This window comes from Numida meleagris, chromosome 8, assembly GCF_002078875.1.
Source record: "Numida meleagris isolate 19003 breed g44 Domestic line chromosome 8, NumMel1.0, whole genome shotgun sequence".
In the NCBI taxonomy this organism is placed as follows: Eukaryota; Metazoa; Chordata; class Aves; order Galliformes; family Numididae; genus Numida; species Numida meleagris.
This window is the reverse complement of record NC_034416.1, coordinates 14,884,191-14,908,769: the sequence shown is the minus strand read 5'-3', so window position 1 is coordinate 14,908,769 and position 24,579 is coordinate 14,884,191. Positions and strand designations below refer to the sequence as shown.

At 38.2% G+C, this 24,579-nt stretch overlaps 1 long non-coding RNA gene across 2 annotated transcripts in view; it reads right to left on the bottom strand.

Annotated features, from left to right (window-relative positions):
- Positions 1–23,690, bottom strand: part of LOC110403409 — a 127,337-nt gene extending 103,647 nt beyond the window's left edge. Inside the window, exons 1-3 of one of the 2 annotated variants that reach the window (XR_002441649.1) lie at positions 23,615–23,690; positions 16,173–16,240; positions 13,768–14,930 (exon numbers count right to left, since the gene is read on the bottom strand). This is a non-coding gene — a long non-coding RNA (uncharacterized LOC110403409). Of the gene's footprint in view, positions 1–13,767; positions 14,931–16,172; positions 16,241–23,614 lie in introns of those variants that run through there. The other variant, XR_002441650.1, reaches the window with a different exon arrangement.

Sequence of the window (24,579 nt, the reverse complement as noted above, 5' to 3'; positions counted from 1 at the left end):
TACCTGAGGTTTATGCAGGGCTTGAGCTAAGCCCCCTGACATCTGGCTCTTTGGCCCAAATCCCAGCCCCTAACTCCCAAATCTTTACATTTGCAGCAAGGCAGTGGATTTCAGCCACAAGGCATCATTCCAGGCAGGTGCATCCTGCAAGATGCAGTGATAAAACTTTTGCCCTGTAAATCAGAGCCCTAAGCCCAGAGACTCCTTCTCGTTAGCTGAACTAGTTAGGAAACACCAGTGACTTCTGGCAGCAGTTCTGATCCTAACCCCAAGGTCTTTCACTGTTATCCTAGTTCTTTCTCTTTTTCCATCCTGAACCCTGAGAAGCCTTTCCCTACAACGCCAAGTGACAAGGGTCTACACATCTCTAACGTCAAGAGCTGTAAGACCAGTTTACATACACTATGAGCGCTAATGCAGAAAACCCAAACACGAATTCTAAGCTTTACTTAACCTTGGGAGTCCTTACCTAGCTATGAATTATAAGTTTTCCATCAGTGGACTTCATCCTATTTCTGTCCTAAGTGGTGGTCCAGAACAGCAATTACCTGTTCATCCTATTCAAAGGATGTCACAAGGTTTTCTTAGGGCTAAGCTTTGATCTAGGGCTTGAGAAAGATAACAGCAGATCTTTATGTATTAGTTGATATTGCAAGGCTGCAAGACTAACATGAACGGTATAGCAACACTAAAGAAAAGTTACTGTTTAAGAAGGCTGAAAAATGCTTATGGTAAAGTTTGAAATAGGTTTGAATTTACTATGGAGGACAAACATTTATTGCTGAATCCTGAAAGGCAATCCAGACTAGAATGAATGCTGATGAAAGACCAGGACATATGGTTTATGCTTAGCTTTAAGCAAACATATATCCACTAAACTCTAGAATTAAAGGTGATTTGAGAAGCAGAAGCTGAGGATCTAAATTCAGTGTACTTCTGTACTTGTAAGTCTCCTGAAATCCAGGAATAAACTTAGCTGCTCAAACTCTGCTTTCTCAATACTATCCCCTATCTTACCATTAACTTCAAACATACCTTGAACTAATTACAAACCATTTATTCTACCATGCATCAGTTCTTATAATCATGAGCAATTTGTCCGATTCAGAAATAAAAAAAATCTGAACTCCCAAGGCAGTTCCCCATACTGCCGCTTCTGTGGGGTTTAGAATTAATTTTTATTTTGTGGTGTCTGTTTGTGCACTTGTGTATGAAACTTGAGGGAGCTAGTTGAAAGTGCTATCATTTCTATAACAGACTTAAGTGTATACAAAGTTGGGAACGGTCCAACTTTTAATAAAGTGATAGCATGTGTTCTTAATGGAATAATTAAAGTAAATGATAGTGTAGAGCGTTAATTTTCTAGCTTGAAGTGTTTGTAGCTGAGGTAATGAGGAAATTTGCAGTTCAAATGTTCTGATAAGACATTTGTGGAGTCATCCAATGTTAAAGCTTACGTTACTTAGGATGGTTCCAAGATGAAGCTCTTATAATGATGCAGATGGCTTTGCGCTGCTATTAATATCCATGTAATGTGAATGCAGTGCTAACCAACAGAATAAGGTTTCCTAAATATTTTATCAGATAAGCAAGCGTGTAATTAGAAGACACTAAGGAATGAAAATATACATTTGAGAAAGCCGGTTTGGAAGGTCTTTTCTGACAATGAAATTCCTTTTAAACTTATTCATCAACAGCCAAATGAGGTAAGTATACAAAGCCGCACTGTTTGCAAGTATTTCATTCAACTCAGAGAGTACAAAGTGTTGTTTTCACTGAGAAAACATTTAACATTATATTAACTGATGTTCTCAGTGTGCCTTTTCTGAGTTCCAACCTGATCATGAACTATTTAACTGACTGATTTTTGGCACTGCAGTCAATAACGTAGACGTTTAGTCAATGGACACATTTTCCTTCCCTTATTTTTAAAACGACAATGCAAAAGACATTTCAAATATCACCATGCTTTCTGCACCTCAGTTCAAAGCTTAACATCTTTAATCTCTTTAAATTCATTTTTTCAGAACAAGGAACCAGGAGTCATTCAATTCTGCCAAATGGCGTGCACACAGCAACTGCTTCCCGACCTACCTGTTAGTATATTCCTATTTGGCTTGTCAAGAACACTGCGGCTACCTGGTCTTCAGGCAGCTATTTCTATATACATATGAATGGAAGTAATTCAGGCAGGTGTAAGGATACTCATCATTAATTATTTTTCACCATCTTAAATTCCAGTTTTCCCATCAAGATACAAAAAATGAATCATGAAAAAATAGCGCACAATATATATACAGACACTCCAGAAGCATGTAAAATGCATAAAAGAGCTGCTAATGTCAAGAGAAGAAGGCCATTTATAAACCTTGCAGTGATATGAAGAAGGTGAACTGAAAACAAAGGAAAAGAAATAAAGGGCTGCTGGCTTTCAGCAAAGGAACTGAATTCTCTACAAGCAGCATGCAGCAAAGAGGGGGGAATCAGGTTGCTTGGAGTCAGCCTTATGCATACGTTGCATACAGTTTCATCTGTTTATTCCCATGTATTCTTGTGCAGCATGTTTGGGGTGGAGCGCACAGGGGGAGGAGAGCATGAACTCCTAGTTTTTTTTCTTTCAAGGCTTTGACCCAGTAAACTAACATACACTTCATAACTACCTGCCTCATCAACACCACATATTTCCTTCACCCTTTTTTCTCATTAGCAGATGCTAAGGTTTACTTAAAATATATACATATATATTCTTAGTTGATACAAGCCCAAATACTCATAAATAGTAGACAACGAAGAAACTGCAAATTACTTCAACCTACACATGGACAGACCTTCTTAAGAATTTTTTGAGGCTATTTAAGAACTTACAATTAATATCATTACTGTCAACATGCTGGAGAAATAACGAATCCATGCAGAAGAAAGCATGCACTGCAGGACAGCTGTGCTAGTTTAAAGCAGTCAGGAAGGCTGTTCAAATTCAACTGCTAGCTTCCCCCTAAAGCAGATGATGAGGATTCGGTCTAGTGCTCTATCCTAGTACTAATTAGTTGTAGAAAGTCTCAGCCTGTGGTTTCCAGTTTCTCAGTGACACGATGACCACAAAGTCAGCACCCTTTGGCCTCGGCTCACAGCAGTTGGCCACGTGCCCTACCTCATATTCATGCAGCTTCACCCTGCTCCTCACTGCAGATGCTGCTCAGTGCAAACGGGAATGGATTCCAGCACAACAGCACCAATCCGCTAACACTACTAACTGCTGCTCAGACACAGCTACCACAAATTCATGAAACAGTACAGAAATTGCACTTAAATATGTAGAAGTACCATCACAGCTAGTAATTAAATTGAATACATCTCTAAAACCAACTGCATGAAAAAAAACCGAAACACGGAATTAAAATATTACAAAACCCACCAGCTGATGATCTAGCACGTGTATACCACTTTGTTCACTGAACAGTTATGTCAGCCAAAGGTCTGGCCCAATGGTTTCCAAGAGGATTTTCACTTTTTAAAAACATTTTTGTCAGACGTTTGAAATCACACCAAACTAAAACCTTATTCCTTTAATTTAAAAAAATCCCTTTATGAAGTTAAATTGAAAACATACCAAAAGTTTCAAGTCTCAACAACACAAGAAAACTATTTGAGTGATACCTACCATTCGATGAATATAAAAAAGCACATCACCAAGTCCATCACCATTCTCATTCTTTCAGATATAAACATTAAAAAAAATTCTCCCTGTTTCTTTGAGTCCTCTTTCCTTCCAACCTTCTGTACTACCTGTCTGAACACATTACCCTTCTGCCAAGGAAATAACCCTAGGTTAGACAGGCAGCACCTGAACAGACACCGCTGAAAAGAAAAACACGCAGGATTCACATCTTCTACAGGGCACATCCATCCAACCGAGCAGCATGACTACTGCGGATAAGGACAGTCCTGCCTTTTGCTAAACAAGAGACAAGAAAGTCAGCTCCGCAACAGGATTTCCTTCCTGCTGGCCTCAAATACCAAAAGCAAAAAAAGCAGGTTGAATTTTACACTCAATTATGCAAGTACTGTTCCCAGCTCTCTTCTTTAGGATAACAAACAGGTTGTTCACATGCAACGAAATGCCAAAGTGTCACAGACACCACTCTGCAGTTCATTGTAATTTATTATTTTTATAATCTTACTTGAGAATAAAAGAAGTGTTTTTTAAAATTAGTAAATACGGATTTGGGGTCAAAAGAATCAACTTTTATCCACAATCAAAAAATGTCAAGATTTTTTAAAAAATGTATGTTTAAAACCATTACAACAGACATCTTTCAAAATGAAAGCTAAATGACTCCTATGAAGTGTCGAAGCTGACTATATAAACTATTATTTTCTGCATTTTTAAAGCAATGGCTGCCAAATCTTTACTTTTTGGCCAGCTCTTTCAAAGGTGAGGTACTCAAAAATACCTTTGGAATTCAGATTAAATTCTGCTTTATTTTCAAGTAGGTCTGGGCAGGTTGCCACATTTGCCCTAAATGCAGGGCAAGTACACAGCACAGCCGTGGCTGCAGAGAATCTTTAAGCAGCACGAATTAGGTTAAACAGAGCACCCCTCATCTGACTGGGATATCCCTGTGCCATGCAACACTGTGATGTGCAGAAAGACTTAAAGGCGCATAAAAGGGTGTCACAAAGATTTAGAAATTGAAGATTAAAGGTCTAAATTACTTGAAAACGCAGCTCAAAAATTGCTACAGAACTGAAATATATCCTATGTTTAAAACAAATGTTTTAAAAACAAGAGCAGGCTCCCAGCAAGTCATCAGATGTACATAACTAGGAAAAAGGTTTCCTCTGTCCTGCAAATCCCTTCCAGTTTGCTTGGGCTGTTCTTGAAGTGCCTGTTTATTATTTTTGCACAGTGTATTACTCCTCATTAACTAACAGTACTATTCTGAAAACCCACAAGCCTGCCTAATTAAAAAGAAATTCACAGTTCTTTTGCATCTCACCTTTGGTAAACTTTGCATTCATTACTCCCTGAAGTTTGGAATAATCAGTAGATTTGCTGCTGCTTGTTTGGATTCCACTGCTTAGGCCATTCAAGCAGATTAGGAATGGAGCTAACAAGTAACTTCTCCAAGAACACATTTAATTCTCTCTGCAGTTAAACCCATAGTATTTCTGTATGCTTAAGTACTCAGAGCCCACTATTTTAAAACCTAATTCTCTATCTACCTTCATGCTCTGCATTCTGGCTTTAGAAATACATCCCCTGTGCTGAAATCTGCCACGCAGAACGCAGCTCTATGTGAACCCCAGTGGTGCATGCGTCACACTGTTATAATTTAAGGTCCAGCTCCGCTTCCTTTACTTGCACATAGTTCCATGTGGAAGACAACTAGTAGTGTGAAGGAATTAAAAGGAACCTTCAAGGACAATATTATTGGCTCTATAAAAACACTGTGCCAGAGAGAAGGAAGTGCTGAGACTTTTCCATGAGCAACATGTTTGAGAATGAAGCACCAATAGCTGTTCAAACAAGAGGTTATCATTGTATCATGAAATTTTCATGTTTTTTAAACAAAATTCTCTGAGTCAGAGATACGCTAGAATGAATTGCAGAGAGGACAGTAAGTGACACGTGTAGATATGACATACACTTCAAAAATCCTTAGGGATAGACTGAATAGTATAAAGTAGCCATGTAGGGCAATAGCAGAGATTGAACAGACCACTTCACCCCTGCATTATATATCTGCATTTACTCTGGGCCATTTATCAGCTTCAGCCTTACTCAAGGCCTAAACTTGATAATTTAGGGACTTGCCCTTCTATTACTTCTGAAACAGCACAAAGAGACATGAATTCAGACCTTAATGCAGTAGGCTTTGGAGATTATCCAGCTTTGAGGATTGAAAGTAAATCGCTTCTTGCCTGAACATGATACTGCTTGATGTCAGCCCAGCCATGACCACCAGAGCTCCTTAGGGGTGGCACGTATATATGCAAGTATACATGCACACAGCATCGTTAACAAAGACTGAATAAATAGCAAAGGGAATAAGATGGCATTCTGGTACAACCACAGAAACAGTCACTCCAGCCAGCCCTACCTGCTCTTCTATCTATGAAGCTCTCTGAAAGCCTGCACTTCTTTAAGCTCCCATCATGTTCAAGATAACAGGGGTCAGGTGGCCTTTGCTCATCCACTCCTCTCCGAGGGCTGGTGGCTTGAGTAACAGTTCTAACGCAGAACTCAGATGTGATGACCCAGCAGTGCTTCTGTTTCCAAAACAAGCGTGCTTTTGATTGCAACCACTTAGTTCAATTGTCCTGCAAACCTGCCTTCAGGCAAGTCCTGAGGACTGGTGTGCAGCAGAATACAATCAGATTTCTAAGTGAATTTAAAAGTTGATGATTAACATAGGATAAAAGTATGATGACTACGGACCACATGATTTTAAATTCTGATCCTTATCAGCGTGCGTTAAATAATTTGTTTCAAACGGAAGCAATAGCACCAGTTAGAGATGATTTTCTGAACCAACAGAGTTCCAGTTGCAGCAAGCACAGAACTGTGGTATTTGCAGGCACACTGCTAGAATGCGAAATATAGCTAAAGGAACAGCTAAATGCCATCTGATACTATTTTCCAATGCCATCCATACATTTTTCAGGCTGTGTAAACACGCTTAGTTCCTTTTAATATTCTCACAACTCTTCAACCAGCTGTACTAATGCTTCCCATTGGTTTTTCAAGCCAGCAGTTTACAGAACAGCTGTATTTACCTTCTTTTGTTCCTTTTAATCTGTGCTGATTACAGATTAAGTGGCTAACATTTCACTCCTTTCTTCACAATTTCAACAGTTTCCCAGTTTTAAAAACATAACTGCATAATTAGTCCAGTATCTTCATGATGTCAGAATGTACCATTTCAAACCCTGTTCTTATGCCTCCTTTTCCTCTTGAAAACTCACATGGCACGCTTAATCCTGTAATGTAATAATTGTTTTCTAGGGGAAGCTACCATGAAGTCAGTTCCTGCACTGCTATACACAAAAACATCCTCGGGGCACAAGTGACTGACAAACAGGATCAAGTGGCATGAAAGGACAACGTGTCTTTTGTAGTGGTAACATCTTCTGTGCGGGCATTCAGGCTTAGATCTCCTGAGGAACACGAGTGCTATGCTGTAGTGATTCTCAGGCACAGCAGATGCGCACCAACGTACATGTTTCTCATAACAACATATACACCAAAGGCAAAGCATTGAGCTTAATCAGTTTCTGTTCACTGCAGATTTTAATCAAGGAAAGGACTAAAAGTCAGCTGCATGGCCCATCAGTACAACTCCTGCTAGGATCTGCAAAGAACACCAACAGGTGAGCTGTGCCATCGGACAGCCATGTCCTACGCGTGCCCACAGTTACTGACTTTCATCCTGCTGTACATGGGGAAAAAAAAAACTAGAAAGAGTAACAGAAACCTCGAATATGACTACATTTCAAAGTATTTACATGAAAGTTATAGTAAATATCAATTGGGCTTGAGAGGAATAGAAGCGGCTAAGCTTTAGGTTCATATTGTACGCACAGGAGAGGTAAAACTACTTCTTACATATGAGAAAACCAGAGTCGAGTGCTACTTTCAAAAGCTAAACAGGCAAGCATACCTGTACAAAAGCTTCTGCAAGGTGTTGTGAAATAAACACATGTCTATCTAACACCTTTTTTAGCATCTCAGCTAATTTTGCTCCTCCGGAGCTCCTTAGCCTATTTCAAATTCTAAAGAGTTCTGAAAGTTCAAGACAGCTCAGAAAATTCTTATTTCAAAAGCAAAATGCGTCTCAACAGCAAAAAGACCAGATGAGCTATAACTACTGTATGTGCTGACTGTAGCAGCACTGGAGTCTGCATTTTATTGCTTTGACTCTGATCAAGTGCATGCAATCAATGCGAATTATTACAAAAGAGTTAGGAAATAATTTTGAAAATATGTCAAAAATGCAAAAATTTGAAAGTTAGATGGAGTTGAGATGGCTCTATTGATTTTGAAAAGGTTTGTAAATTACACCTTGTTTAAAAGTAGATCTCAAGTCTTTTTGAGCAACTCTAATGCCGTACGCAGTTCCCAACACAGCATTTCCTTCCAGGAGCAGACCCATTCTTAACCCTTAGCCTGCTATAAAGTGCTTGTTTTCAAAAGCAGGAATAAGGTCTGGTGTTACTAATGTTAGTCAGGTTGTTCTGTGGTCATTCTCTTTTGGAAGCCTTCTAGACCAGGAATGTAAGCACAGCCTCACTAGCTATCCCTCAATATTCTTATTTTATTTCTAATGCATTCTGAGGCTAGAAGGAAGATATTCTCCAAAAGCTACATAACCACTACGACAGCTATAGCCACCAATGCTTGATTAAATATCAAAGAATATCCTTAGCTGAAAGGGACCCACAAAGATCGAGTCCAACTCCTAGCTCCATACAGGACCATTCAAAAATCAAACCTTGCATCAAATCTTGAGTGATAGAGGTAAAAATAGAATAAAATGGAGAATTTCTAAATAAAACTGAAGTATAAGCAAGAGTAGCCAACATCCTTCCTTCTTTGGGGTTGTCAAGGTTTTGTGATTTTTGGTTATTGGTATTCCACATCATAACATCATGTAGTGGATGTACCTGGTTCTCAGAAGAGAAGGGCTGCTACATTCCCCACAGTACTTTTCTCCTCTGTTACCATTTTCCAGCCGGAGGGAAAAGATAAAAGCTCACAGTATAAAAACTTGCAGATCATGAGACCTCGACCCTTTTTTCCGCCGTCTCTCGTCTTGGCAGCACCTCGCTCTCCAGCCGTCTTATCGTCGGTAGTAGAGTAAGGCCTACCTTGATTTTGGGACATTCTCTGTATTGGATTTATCAGCTTAAATTGTAATTATATTGTATTATAGTGTGTTGTTTTGCATTCCGATATCTTATTTAGTAAATTAGTTTGTTTCTCCTCAGATTGCTGCCGCTGTTCTTTGCTCTCAGAGCCATCTCCTTACCCTTTTCCCCTTTTCCCGGGGCGTGGGCCCGTGGGTCCCCTGTCCCCTTCGTCACGGAACCGGGCCGAACACCCGTAAACCGTTGACAGGTGTTACTGTAAGATACTCTATGGGTATTTACCAAGGCTGAAGAATGTAATTTTTTGCACTCTGATGATCCCATCCTGAACCTTTCATAGGAATTAAGGAGACTCACTGCAAAGTGCTCTACAGCTTCCGTAACTTCCCTAAACAAAAAACTGAAGAAAGCTGAAACCCATCAATATGTTTATCACGGAAGTATACAAAAATGCAATACAAAAGCACAATCGCCACTATGACAATTAAGTCTTAATAGTAAGACAAAGTTTATCTGATCCTGCTTCCAACTGCCCGCGTCAGATCATTCAGAAATCATGCTTTGTTTTTAATTACATTGATAACAAAGAGTTTTAAGACAATTCTTTGATCTTCTCTCAGATTGACCTAGTTAAGTAGCAATAACGTCAGAAAAACCCACTGTGACTCTCCTATATTCCTGCAAAGACCTGCTATTTTGCTGTGAGATTACAAGTTACTCAAATACGTGGAAGGCACACAAAAGGCACACAGTAGGACCAGCAGTGGTATTTACAGATCAAATCATTACACTACAATAACTGGGGGTAGGACACTTCTTTCATTCAACAATATATATTTAAGGTCATCTAAACAAATTAACACCTTCTAATGAATAATAATATAGTGAAATTAAATGAAGGACGTTGATGCTGACTGGCATTGGCAGGGAGTGAAGTATTTTAGTTAATATATGTCTGTGTTGGGCAACGTGGATAGCACAGAGCCTCTCGGCTTCTGCAGGTAGACTTTGCCAGAGCAAGAGACCTCTTCTAAGCTCCCTCCCCACCACTTATAATGTAAGCGCAAGGAAAACAGAGAAATCACATTGTAAGGAATAGTTGTTATTTTCCATTTCGTCTTCAACAATTCATCTTCCAAGAACTGCCCTAACCTGTAGGAGTTATTGGATCATCAATTTCAGCCAAACTTCGCTATCTTTAAGTTTCAGAACTGAGAATGATAAAATGAAGTCGAGAAGTCAGCAGTGTAACCCTTAGTTATCTGATGCTTATATTGCCTTACAGAATAAATTTGATCTCCTTGAAGCATTTAAAATACACTGAAACTATATAGGTAGAATGAACACAATTTTTCAAAAAGGTAAGCATAGTGTTAATATATATATTTTTATATTTGAATGTCCTAATATATAATTACTTCTTTTTCAGTAAACAGTGCAATTATTATTAAAGGAATTAAATCATGATTATTAAAAAAATTACATGTAATTAAAAAAGACCTTAATTGTAAAGATGAACTCATCTTCTCAAGAATAATATTTTTCCTATGTGTTGAAACTATGCTTTTATTTCTATTAACGAGGTGTATAATAATGACTCTGGCCATTTGAAAACTTAAAAGTCTGTAATTGAACAATTATTAGTGTCATGCTGCCTAAGGGCACTATTTGTCAAGAGATTTACATGATGGGCAATTATATCCACTCAGCCTTGAAGGATAGATAATATTATCTTCTGATGGAAACAAATTACCCCTTACATTTAAAAAAATAAAAATTAGAAGTTTATCTTCTGTGTTTTATTAGTTAGACCTTCCATACCAAAGCCGAAGATCTGTTATTCTGCCATAAAGCATTATCGATTTCACCAGATTACAGTATAAAAATATAGCCATTGTCGATTCATTATGTTAATTATTCAATCTAACAGAGAGAAAAAAGAAGCACATTAATTTGTGTCTTTGGCCTATGTTTTTCCTTTTTTGTGGTTAAACTTCCATAACGCATATAGCTACATATAGCTACTAAAAGAGAGAAGCTTAGCAAACACACAAATCTCTGCATGTTTTTAATTAAAAACTTATTCCTTATTACTTAAATCTGTCTTTAACAGATTGTCATGTTGAAAAACACAGACGTCCAAGTCCAACCATTCTTTCTAAACAGCTTTTCACGTCATCAGGAAGAAAACATCGCTCCCACCCCTTTGTCCCCCATGTGTAACTTTATCTCCCATAAATTTATAAGGAAGGAAAAAAACAACAAAACCCAGCAACAGAACACCACCACCACCACACCACTTTTGCAATGACCTCAAACGAGAAAGGCTATGGGAGGGCTCCCACAGCACTACGTATTTTGTAATGTCCAGATCCTAAAGGAGGGTAAAAAGAGCTTTAAAGATTTAAGTGCAATGATTTCTAAGTGCAAAAGATATTTATTTTGTGTTGCTTTTTCAGCTGAGAGTGGCTAAGCTCAAGGAACCTGGTCAGACTGAGAAGGTCATGATTTGAAGGAGAAACACTTAAGTGCAGGACACCAATCCAGAGCCTGAAGGATACCACAAAGTAACAAAGGCGTTTAGGTGGTGTTTTTTTTTCCCCTCTATCTAAAGTGAAGAGTGATTAGCTCTGGAACCATTCATTAAGCCTTCACATTGTGTGCTAAAACCACCACCTGTCCCTGGGGAGATGAACTGCAAACTGGCAATCTTGCAATAGATTTTTAGACCAGAAAGGTCCATATGTCTCCTTAAAACATTTCCAACGCAGATAATCAACTTACAATTCACTTGGAAGGCCAAAACCCAGTCTGCCACAAAGAGAGCGGAGTGATCTACAGCATTACAAACACCCTGGGCTTTACTACTGAGAAAATAAACCAGCAGAGCCATCCCTTTGTGGTAGATAGGGCAGCACTGAGCTGGTACTAACACACAGCTTATTCACTATGAGTAATCTCAAGCTGGGGGTAATTAGGAAATGAAAGGAATTATTTATTACATCAAGATTACTACAGCTGCTCAATGCTTCACAGGAAGACAGGACAGTCACTAGCCATGGTTTAAGAAGGACCGAAGAGCCGCTTTAGACAAAAGAAATCCTTTCCAGGAAGGCTCTGAGATCTGTCACTCATTGTCTTCGTCAGCCCAAAAGAATTGAGAACCAAGACTGTACATTCTCTTTTTGGAAGACTTAATCCACATGTTCCATTGACACACTGCTATTATCAAAGCCTGAAATGTTCTTCGTGCGTTATTATTCACGTTAAATAAAACACAGTGGTAAACACTTCATTCTTTTCACAAATTCTGTCAGCTCAACTACTATTGTTTTCTTCTTGTCAAGTTTCAGCAAATAGCCTGCTAAAAAGCTATCTGCAACTTAATTAAAATACACATTATTAATGTCATGTTTATATGAAAAGTCCCTGGCAAAATAAGTAGCCTCTAGCTTTTGAAGCAATTGCAATCAAGTCTGTCAATATGCACTAGTTGCTGAAATGCACGATGAAAACAAGACTAAGTGAAGCAATTTGACCTGTTTCAACCGCCTCTGCATTAAATAGCATTTCATATAATATTTGATCTAGAAAACCACCCTTGGATTAATTACCACCAACTGTCAGTTGTGCAACTGAATGTAAAACTAAAGGTGCTAGGTAATTTAAGCTAATTTTCTTTACACAAAATGGGTAAAATCCTGTCTTGATTTAGATATATGGTACCTTTACCACTAATTTCAATAAATCTGTATTTTCTTTGGAATACATAAATAACTAATTTAAATGCAGTGTAAGCGGTGGCTATTGCATTCTCCACATATCTACCAGAGACCTCTCACTCCTTGTGACCAATTACACATTTATTTACTATCACCTCTTTGTTGAGACATATGGAAAAAGCATCTATATTTAAGGCCTCTCTGACTTCTTGAGCAAAACAATAATTATAGAAAATGGTTTTGCATCTGCAAATAAAAACTTCTTACCGTGCAGCATGTTTGGACTTAATGTAAAGCAGACCACTGTATCCAACCTCACTAAGTAGCCACACTAGCAGGATGTTTACAACAATCACAACTGCGTGCACTTAAACAGCGGTAGAAATAAGGCATAGGATTTTCTACTTAGTGAAATGTCTTGTGATTCCATCGGCACTCCTTCCAAATGCTCTCAGGCTCAAGTCCTGCCTACACTATAATTTCTATCAATGCTATCTCTGGTAGACACCTGTGACAACTGCAGGACTCAGGTTTCGTGACATAGTTATAGGCAGATGCAAAGTGATAATGACATTCCAGGTGCTTTCTGTAACAACCGACATGCAGAAGTTCTGAGAAACAGAACAGTGAGATGTGAGAAACCTGGGAAAGGCATCGTCTCACCACAGTTTGGCATGACAGTAACAGACAAAATGATTTTGTATTCCCTGATTTGTTTAAGTTAGGAACAAGGAAAACACCCACCAAATGCTACCCTAGGAAACAAACTCACAGAAGCTCAAAATATGTTTTGCCTTAATGTTTTCTTCAAGAACAAACTTCTAGCACATTATATGCAACTCTAGACCCAGTGAATACGATGACATAACTCTCATTGATTTCAAGGCCCCTGCATTAAATATAGTTTATTAAATGTTCAAACACCATTTGATGGTATGACGCAATACACTAAATCTGCAGATATAGGACAGGCTGATGGGGTTAGAAACAAACTAATGCCTCAGATAGCTCTTAAAAGATTAAATCAGAACCTTTGTAGCTCACAGTTGTGACACTGGTCAATGCTTTTGATAATATGAATGAGACAGCAGACCCTTCTATAATTAAACATGAAGCGATCTCTCAGAATGATGGGACATAGTTTATGTCTTTTAATTATGCTTCATCTTTACACTCAGTCACGGAGCCAGAACCACTTGGTAATGTGGAAACATTTATTTGCAAGGTGTGGAAGAAATGTAAGCATGCAAAGTATGAAAATTAAGTAGATTAATGTAAATAAAGACAGAAAAATTAATCTTTCATTGACTGTAGATGATTAAGCTTATCAATGCAAGATGTTACAACTTAAAGCAGTAAAGAGACACAGAATTCATCTGATGGTTTTCTTTAGTCAAGTATCTGCACGTACTCTTAAAATCACAGTAAATTAGCAATGGCAATTTCTGTAAGTTGAGCACTGTAGAACATAGGAGTTTAATGTGTAAGATGCATCTTACTGTACCTTGTTTTACGCTAAAAAAAATGTTGGATTGACATTTCATTGTGAATAACTAATGCATATATCTATAATGAAGTACAAAGTTTTCCCTCTCTATCCTCTATGAGGAGTTCCATTTAACTTTAAGAGTCACTAAAAACAACTCCCAAATTATTACAATTACACAGGTAAAGAAAGTCATCAGAAGTCAGAACAAAATGAAATATTCAAGCACACAATGAAATTATTATCCAAGACCAATTTCAATAAGTTGCCCCGATAATCGTAGTACCCACAATTTCACCTTCACTGTTCCTAAGTAAGCGCTGAGAATGAAAAACTCTTTTGCTTGCAAAAGACAGTATCGAGGAAAATACTGCTTACCCCAAACACAAGTTCAGTAGTAACTTCAAAAGAATCCTTGAAAAGTGACTTCAGATATCTCTTTTTCCCCAGATTGCCTGGTTACTGATGGCCAATTGCGAAAGATAAGTTACAGCTTTAAAGTTTCATTTTTACTGGTAAGAAAATGTAGAAAGGCTTTCAGAAGAAATCTAGATTTTCACTTTTATTAAATGCTCCCTTCAAACATATATTCACAGGAAGATGAATTCCGAACTGTTTTCATGCCTTGAAAAACTTATATTAAACATTTTTCACTCTGCCATAGGAGCGATGCAGATAATATATATCTTGCAGAATATCCGAATGGCCAGACATCCACCTTTGCTGAAGTATATATTTGGCTCCCAGAGAGAATAATGCACTTTTTCACATTCTAGAACTGTTCACATATCTTGATAATGTATTAGTGCAACAAACACTTTTTGCAGAGTAAAATACATTCTTAATATTTCCTAAAAAGAAGACAGTAAAATTACTATTTCATACTGAGGAATGTCCTTACTGAAGTGACATTTGAGATGAGCAGACTTCCTCCTGTCCCTGAGCTATCAATCTATTTTTGTGACAATGTTCGAAGCAATCAGGTCATGAAGCCCATTCTAACAGCAAGCTGTGAAATTACACTAAGAAACTTCACAGAAGCGCTTGTCTCAGAAACCAATGAAAAAACCTAATTAAAAACATTTTTTAAAACTAAGAAAATAGAACCCATACATAGGCACATAAGTTACAGTCTATTTACACAGCATTAAAAAAAAAAATCAACTATCTCAGTGTCACTGTAACAACAAACGTCAGGTAAAAGAACTCTTGCAATAATGAACATGCTTAAAATAAAGGAAAAGCTGGACTAAAACCATATAAATGGTTTATATGGTTTTATATATATATGTTCAAATACATATGTATACATATATGTATTATATACACATATATTTGAACATATTTATATATAAAAATTAAACATTTTGAGGATTTATACATATATATAAATCCTCAAACCTCTTCCTACACATGTAGAACGGTCAAGCTTCCATGCCTGTGTGATCTCTTGGGGTACCTAGCGTGCCAATGTTGTACAAATCCCAGTGAGACTATACCACTGTACTCCGGATTATTCTCATCATTCAGAACGTGCAAGCAGGGTTTTTTTTGGTATGACAACGTTTATGTGAGAAACCACAGAATGACTAAGTAGTTTTATGGAGAATTGCAAGAAATACATAATGTTTGGCTTATGCATCAATCTAAATCCACCAGTAATTGTTTATACCTTTAGATTCAAAACAAATTTAAACAACAAGCTTTCAAGTATCTTGAATAAACTCAATTTCTTCTTCATCTCAAGTGAAGAATTTGTTTTGGGTTCTTTACACATTGTGTGAAAATTTTATCTGGTCTACACAAGTTTAATGCATTCTCATACTTCCAGAAGCATTGGACATCTCTCATTCTCAGTATGCAACTCACTAGACTAGGGCAGAATGGGATCAAACATTTTGTGGGCTGCAAAACATTTGATTAGAGTATTTTGAATAACGTATTTATTGAATTAAAAGGGACCCTGAAATTCAATTCTTTCTTACAAGTGAAGGACATCAGTCAGTGTTTGTTCTGTGTTGTCTGAGAGGTACTTAAAAGCTTTCAAAAGCAACATTCCTGAAAACCTTGAGGCTCAAAAAAAGGATACTCACATTGTGGTGACTGATGAGAAAGGAGAATCATTCTGCCCATGGAGAGGCTTCTGGCTAGAGGCAGCAGGCTGCAAGAGAAGGAAACTGAACTCAGACTTAAGTTGTTACACTGGACATCGTTAACTAATGAAGAAGTCTGAAAAAGTTTCCATAAGTAGTTGGTTATTCAAAAGAGGACAGAGCTGTTGTTGGAATTCCAAACATTCTAGACCACGTACTATATAAATGACATTTTTCATAATTCAGGATAAGCAGGGCTAAATCTGGATTGTTTTTTTTTCCTATTTAACTCTGCTGTGACTGACCTTCTGATTAAACGTGCTGCAGTAAATTTCCCATTAATATTAAACGATACCCAAAACACTACCTCTGAACTCCAGAGTTAGATTTCCTTGGGCTCTTGATGATTTCCATTCTCCAGTTATTTACTTAGCCTACTAACACAGAGATACGCAAACCAATATCATAACCAGCCTACCAATTTCAAAACTGGCTGGATTTTAATTACATGAAGCATCCCAGTACTCAGATGATATAGAAAAAAAAACCCTCATCTGTTTCTCATCGTTAGTCCTGCCTCATCATCATTCTGCCTAGTTGATCTGCTGACTATTAACAGCATTTCCCAGTCTCAAAAAAAAGTTACTTTTCTTGTAGTCAGAGGTAAAAACGTAGATTTTTTGAGAAGCAGAAGTTACAAAGCCCAGTTTCCAAATCTCCATATGAAGTTTCTGATGCTTGTTAAGAATAAGACTGTTAGAGAGAAAACTAATTAGCTTTCGGGTTAATAAGCGAGGATCTTTCTCCTCCACGCACAAACCTGTATTTGGAAGGTAACACTGATATTTCTAAGCCTCTGACAAATATCTAAAAATGGGCCACCAAAGGGATACAAAAATAGGTGCAACTGAAGAGCTCAGTTTTAAGGGAAGCAGTGATGAAGATCCCAAATCTTATTTTATTTTTCATAGCAGGAAAAAAAGTGTACTTCATCAACCACAGAAGTAACACTGAGGAGAAAAATATTCAATAGTCTCAAGACCCTCCCACATATTTTCTCTTAACAAAAATACACATGATGTAAAGGGACACCACGATGCTGCTTCAGAGGGAAGTCACAATATTGCAGTCAGTATTCCCTGAGCCTTTTTATCCCACAGAATTCAGTAGACACACGCGAGTGTATGGAGAGAAAGGGTGTCAACAAAATGCTCATGCACACATGCGGAGAAATAAGGACAGCTGAAGAAGTGCTTACAAGAGTGCTGGGCAGCCTTGCCACGGGCAGTCCCCAGCAGGAGGGCGATGGTAGTGGAATGTCCCCATTTTGCACACACTATAGCATTTCACTAGCCCAACCCGCACACAATCCTGCAAGGCAGTTTCTGTACCACATGAGAAACTTTCAGCATTTCAAGGTGTATTTTGATGATGCATGCAAGTTGAAATCCAAAATTTTCCAGGAGTCAGTAAGTCGAGAGGTTGACAAACAGCGTGGCATACAAAGTATATGCAGAAGCGGACACAAATACATGACAAGTTGAATTGCCTTAAGAATATCCCCTGGGTAATTTTATTTTACAGAAATGAAAAGTTAAGCCTCGCATACCCACAAGATAGACACCCCGGTCACTGACAAGAAACACGAATCAAAGAACTGCTCAGCTTGACAGAAAATTTGGGTCACGAGTAGGGAAAAATCAAAACAGGTAGCTCATTCAACATCCCATCAACAGCACTTGACACACTAATGCCTTCAAAAACAGTAATAAATGTAAGTGTGGGAAACTGCGTACTTATTTCAGAAAGATCCTTGGTTCAGTACTGATATATTAAAGTGATATTTTCGAAATTATTTATGCTTCCTTTTAAAGGAATAAGCTACACCTTAGTAGTAGTATATGAAGCACTCTCTGTTCTGTTTTTCCTATACTGGGTAATAATCCTAGGACACAACCTTTCAGAAAATCCCTGCAAGCCAAATACCTCTAAATTATCATCGTGTTTAGGTTTTGGATAAGCAAATGAATTTCATAAAAACCTTAAACCAATTGATTTTCCCCTTTTAGGAATCAGCAAAAGAATGCGTTTTTATGGTGGACCTTAGGCACTGAATCATGATTAGAGAATCAAGCAAGCATCAAAACGTTCACAGCACTGCGAGCTATTTTCTTCTCTGCTTCCGATTCCTGGACAGTTATTACTTTTGACAAAGAATTACGGAGAAATATTCCTCTAGGTATTTGAAAGTAATGAGACATTCATTATTAACAGGATTTTTTACCGAGGTAAGAGTGTTGTGTCAGAAAGTACCTTTCAGGGAGCTTGAGGGAAAAGAGAGCAAGGCAGACTGCTGGGCGCTACGTACGTTCTGTCAGAGGTTTAAAAGACCATCCCGCTCTGTTTTTTTAGATTCATTATTTATGTCAACTTTTTTTAATTTTTTTTTGCGGCTGCTGCTGAACATTTTCTCATTTTACAAAATAATCCACAGAAATGGTTGGCTGAAAAGCTTGCTCTGATGTTGACAAGTAAGCTTGTTCCTTCACAGGGGAACACATACGCACGCTGTTCTGCTTTTTTCAATTTTGTGGCATGTTGCAGGTCATAATTTAATTGGAATATTGAAGATGGTGCCAAATTATTTATTTTTAATCTTATTTTCACATCTAATCTGTCTAAAGCCAGTAAGAACTTAAAGATATATAGATGTTTCAAGTATTTAGCAAAACATTTTTTCCCCTTGCTATTGTGATCAAACCTTGGTCGTGAGAACACTTGAGGAGTGACTTACCACTCCATCTGACCCACATAGGACTGTTCCACACGCCTGTTGCCCAAAACAGCACTAAGTTTCGTTGGCTCACTTTGACTATGCAACCATGATTTTGATAGAGGAGGCATGGGCCAGAACCAAGTAATCTGAGAAAACATCAGGTTCTTTTACAAGAAGAAACTGTAGCCTGATACATAATACCTCGTGATTTGACGGTACATTTTCTTCACACTAAATGTAGGTATTGGATCATTTATATGACTGATAATGAAAAATGGAACCAACTGCACATGGGGTGAATGTATCAGAGTCTCACTCTAAATAGGTTAATGGAGCTGTTCTCTGCAAGTTAGTTAATAACACTGTCAAGAAACTGCACTCTAAATCCAAAGTATTGTTTTCCAGCTATTGGTGGTAAACAGTTCAGGAAAAGTTTTACTTACCTTTAAATTGAGATTTTGGGGTATAAAAAAGGCATTAAAATAAAATGCCTTATGTTTCTTACAGCCTTTATAAGGTTTTCTTGTTCTTTAATCTGGAAAAACTTCACGTTCATAACATGACAGGCACATTCCAGCCTGTTCCTATTAGGAAATAGGACTTGAATTTGACTCATGTAATTGCAAATCAATGTACTTTTCCAAAGGAGGCAACGTCAGGATGGGTTTTCCCTTGCTATATGCACTTCGGCAATATTGGCTTTTACTGTGCTTGCTTACCCAAATCAGGAGCTCTATATCCTGGTATATACCTCGATATCAGCTTCACATCAGAACAGCTGATGCAAAAAAAAAAATTATATATATATATAGTATTTCAAGACTGTCAAAGCTACTTGCAGATGCACGAGGCTGTCAGACATCTCATCATAATGAACATGATTATGGTCCTTTTTCCATCACTTTGTGAAAGAAGAACTGAATATCACAAATAAGAAGTCTTCAATTTATAGTACATTATTTACAGCTATACAGAGTTATGCAGTAATATCATAAAACTGAAACACCTATTTTACCCTTGAAATGTGTTGTGATTCCTGTTTTAGAAAGAAGTTAAACAGCCGTTTCATCCAATACTTGTTCTTATTAAAGTGCAGGAACATTTAATGTGTACAGTAATGTTTATGATTGAGCAACACTCTACTAAATAAAGGAAGAAGGAGCATAAAATAATGCAATTAATAATAAAGAAATTAAAATTAACCTTATAAATGTGTTACAGGGAGGTGGAGGGGAGTAAGCCTGGGAAGTCACTATAGATATGTGATCTAAAATACAGTCCAACACTGATTTTACAGATTGCGGCAATATTTTTATCAGACCAATAAGACTGGAAAAAGCAGATGATTTTTGGCATGCAAGTAGTTGTTAAGACGTGAAACAAAAGAAGAAAATTAAAAAGTGAAATGTAATTAAGACATTGGGAACAATTACTCTGAATTTCATTAAATATGTATTAAACTATCCAGGAGAAGACGAAGGTGTGCCTGGGGAGTCAAAGAGACTCATCAGGGGGGAGAGAGGTGGTTGCTTTCTGGGGGATAGAGCTAGATATAATTTACACCTTGTGGACAAATGTGATCTTAATAGTAGGTGGGAGTGGGCAGGGGAGCAGGACTTGCAGGTAATGGACCAGCAAAACCGAATTTCCAGTGAGTCCATTGTTTTTGGTATCGACCGAGTTACGAATCCAAATTTCCAGACATACAAGAGTATTTTGTAGGTCATTCTCTAATTAAGTCAGAGCACTTTCTTCCAACCTGGATTTTGCTTTGAAGTTTACTGCTTCTGTTTCAGACCTGAAGAACTTACGTGCCCAAGAGCTTATCTGCTTTTTTTTTTTTCCAGCTATACTTAGTTTAATTAAAGACATTACCCACCTGTAAATCTGCTCTTAATTAGCAGCTTCGTGGATTTGCTGATGGCAAGTGCAAGAGTGGATCATTCCACTGCTATCAAACCAACAGGGAATTAAACTAAACCTGCTGACATGTCGCTTCTTCATTTAAAAGATGCAGTAACACCTTTTCCTTTCTAACAAGACTAAGACAGAAAATGCCGCCCTACAAGAACGTAATGTTCCTGTGAGGTCAAAGGGACCAGCATTCTTACATTGTAGTGGCTGCAGAACAAAGAGGACTGTAGTTGAAAAATGCGTGACTTGCAGGTGTCACAAACAAAGAGATGAGACACAAGAACCAACATCTGGAAAGAAATAAATCGAAGCTGGTGTCACTGAAGAATAATTTGTTGTTAGCAGAATGGATTAGGACATAAAATAGCAATGTTGGAAGAGACAATGTGAGAGTAAATGTTGAGTTGACTGGTATACTGTGGAAGTGGGCAGATCTCCATGGTCAGTTTCCCTACAAAATAGATACTGAAATGTCAATCACAGACCTGTTTCACTCTTGCGATTTGAAGATTTTAACTTAAGTCCGTATCTGCTCTCCACTTTAAAGCCAGAAGACTCGAAGGGCAAACTAAGCAGACGGGACATTGCAAGTGATGTGAAAAACAGGTGAACTGTTTGTTATAGCACTGCACGCTTAAAGACTTATGCAGAACATAAAACAATGAAGAGAGGCTGTGGAGCTCACCTGAGAGACTCTGCCATGAAAAAGAATTTTTCCCACCCACTCCCCAAAGAGAAAAAAGATCTATTATTAGGGAACAGCACTTAAAAATTTTAAATGCAGTTTCCTCCAGAGGCTCTCAGACTTTCCGTTCTAACATACCACTAGTTTTCACTGTGTCAGTAGGGGGTGGGAAGGGGAACATACAGATGCTCAGTTGTGAAACTGCAAAATAACAGCGATATTAAGCTACATTAATACTTTTAAGCAGTTGTACAGAAGATAAAACATAACAAAGACCTGACCTACTACTTTATTGAGAGGGGGAAAAAAAAGTTAAACAGTCAAACAGCAAAAAGGGCAGTATACGTTCAAAAGCACAGAGCGCAACCATGCAGCTAAAACCCTCTAAACTTAAACCCTTCTGAAAAATCATAACAAGTGTGCACAACAAAAGGCATCACAGAGGAGACCAATAAATAAAGGAGCTCACATTTCAATAAGTGTCTCTTACAATGTGGTGTATTAAATCTGAGTCCTTGCACAGTACTACAGAAACAGACCGTGTCCTCCCTTTTTCATGAACACAACTGCCACATACTCTGAGTTCAACAAGTCAAATAATCACGGTAGCAGTTTGGAAATTTACTACAAACCCAATCTCATGAGTCACAGGCTCAGAAGACTTCCTAAAAACATCCCCATATCTCTTTTCAGCACAGTAAAAGGAAGCGTGTGAAGTGTTCTCTTGGCCACAGAAAGCATGGAAGGATGGCTCCTAAACTCCCCTATCAGCAATGCTTCACCTCCAACATGCTGTTTATTGTCTTTTTTTTTTTTTTTAATACAATAAATAGTGAATCTATGCATCAGTTCTTATTTTCCGATGTTTTTAAATCCCTAACATGCATAACTGTAAAAAGTACTGCCTGTGCTGCCATTGCTTCTGCTAGTCTTTCTTGAATAAAGAAAATTAACTTCTTCATTAACATTCAATTTGTGTATTTCTGGGTCAACAATGGCTCATTCTCAAGCCCAAACTCTGGACCAGATTTGTTGTAATTTCTCTAACATCCAGATTCAGACAGTACAATCTGGATGCATCATTTCTTTCAGTACTTGGGAATATGGGAGAGCTGTACGTTCATTTTCACTTAATAATAAACACGTCATACTCAGCTTTTGAAATAGCTGAAGAAACATGTTCTAGAAGCTAGTGATTCACAAATAAGAGCCGATAATACTGACTTAGAATAGAGTATTATAATAGTCTGAAAAAAAGAGCAGGAAAAAATAATAGCCTGTGATTACAGACCTCTCTTGTCATGTGTGCATTATATAGAAAACTACGCACCTTTGATTATTAGGTTAAACAAAAAGAAGTATAGTTACTATCTCTGTTCAGGCTTTCTATTAAAAATAACAATGAAACAAAACAGATGAAATACAAAATACAGAAGATGACTGGAGATATACTGAAGATATACAGACTGAAGACTGAAGATATACAAGCGATAAAAACATGACTCATTTTAACTGGAAATCTGGAGCTTCTCCTCCATTTTCTTTCCTCCTATGAGAATGATTATTTAATATTTTATATTACAGATCAATAATTTCAGAAGGAGGCAAATGCAACTCAAGAAAAGGACACTTGGTATAAAATCCCCAAGACTGAAATATCCAGACAGCGTTGTGGAAACCACCTTAAGATGCTATGTAGCGGAAACTTCAATCTCTGGTCACTACAGACATTGACAGGAGCAAGAAGTAGGATTCTGACTCTACCTCCAGGTACTCATTGACAAAAAGCACAGGATCAGTTCCACCGCTGCTTAGCTACACAGCGAAATGAGAAAAGGCAGAGACAAAGTTCCCAAACTGCATACACTGAAACAGACGAGAGCCAGATCTGTGCCATTCTGGAGGAGGAGCTGAGGCCAGCCAGGCATGTTCAGGCTCACATATGGGCAAATGGACGTGCTCTGCTCAGTAAGCAGCAGAAGTGCTTCTGACAGGATCTTGACAATACCAGGTAAAGAACTCACAGGTAGGCCAGTAGTCATATACAGAAGGAAGAGCTGAACTCACCCAAATAGTGAAGTGGATCTCTGGCTACGCAGCACTCCTCCTCAAGAAGCAGCCTACACCAAGACATGCTCTTCTTTCTAGTGGCCAGCCCTTAATGAGGCCAGAATGGCTGCACCCTGGCTCCACCCCCTCTGGTCGCTTGGGGAGCACAGCTGCAAACAATTTGCCTGTGCTCCCTGGGCAGCCACAGCCTTTCACCAGGTGCTCAATCACCAGTTCAAGCCTCTGAGCTAACAGTTCCCCTACAGCTGAGAACACAACGTCCATATCATTAGCAATATAATGGAGGGACATGACACTGCAGAAACATGCCACCCATCGCCTCCCTGTGCTCACACCCACTGGTTGGTCTCCATCAACGTTCAGCAAGCATCAATGAATGTCAGTGAATGCCATTTTTTTCCGCATAGAGGAATTCAGTCCCACCTCTGCTCCATATGCCCTTCCATGTCAGATGCCATGCTGTCGGAGTGCTCTTCTGCTGCCAGCTGTCTCACGGCAACAAAATTTAATGGGATGTTGGTGGGAAGGTTCAGCCTCTACTGCCGTACCTCCAACATCCGCCTCTGATGTCATGGGCCAACATCATGAAATAGGAGGCATTACTTTCAGAGCAGTCCTCGTTATTCTTTTAACTTTCCAGTATAAGTGGCAGAACTGTTCATTGTTACATCCAGCACAAGGTATCAGCTGTGCTTGACTGACAACATTGAAGCTAAAAGATAACATCCAGGAAAAACTACATATATTACTTTAACATGTATATCTGTCTATATTTTAATTTCATAAGGCTTTATTGATGTGTTTCTCAGAGAAGATTCAAAATTTGAAATTCCAAGTGTCTGGAAACAGTTTACAGGCACATACGCTGTATGTAATCACTGAGGACTCTGCACGACAGGGGAAGCTCAAGATGCAAAGCAAGAGGAGCCTTACTAAAGCCATCTGGAGAGAGAGGAGAAAAA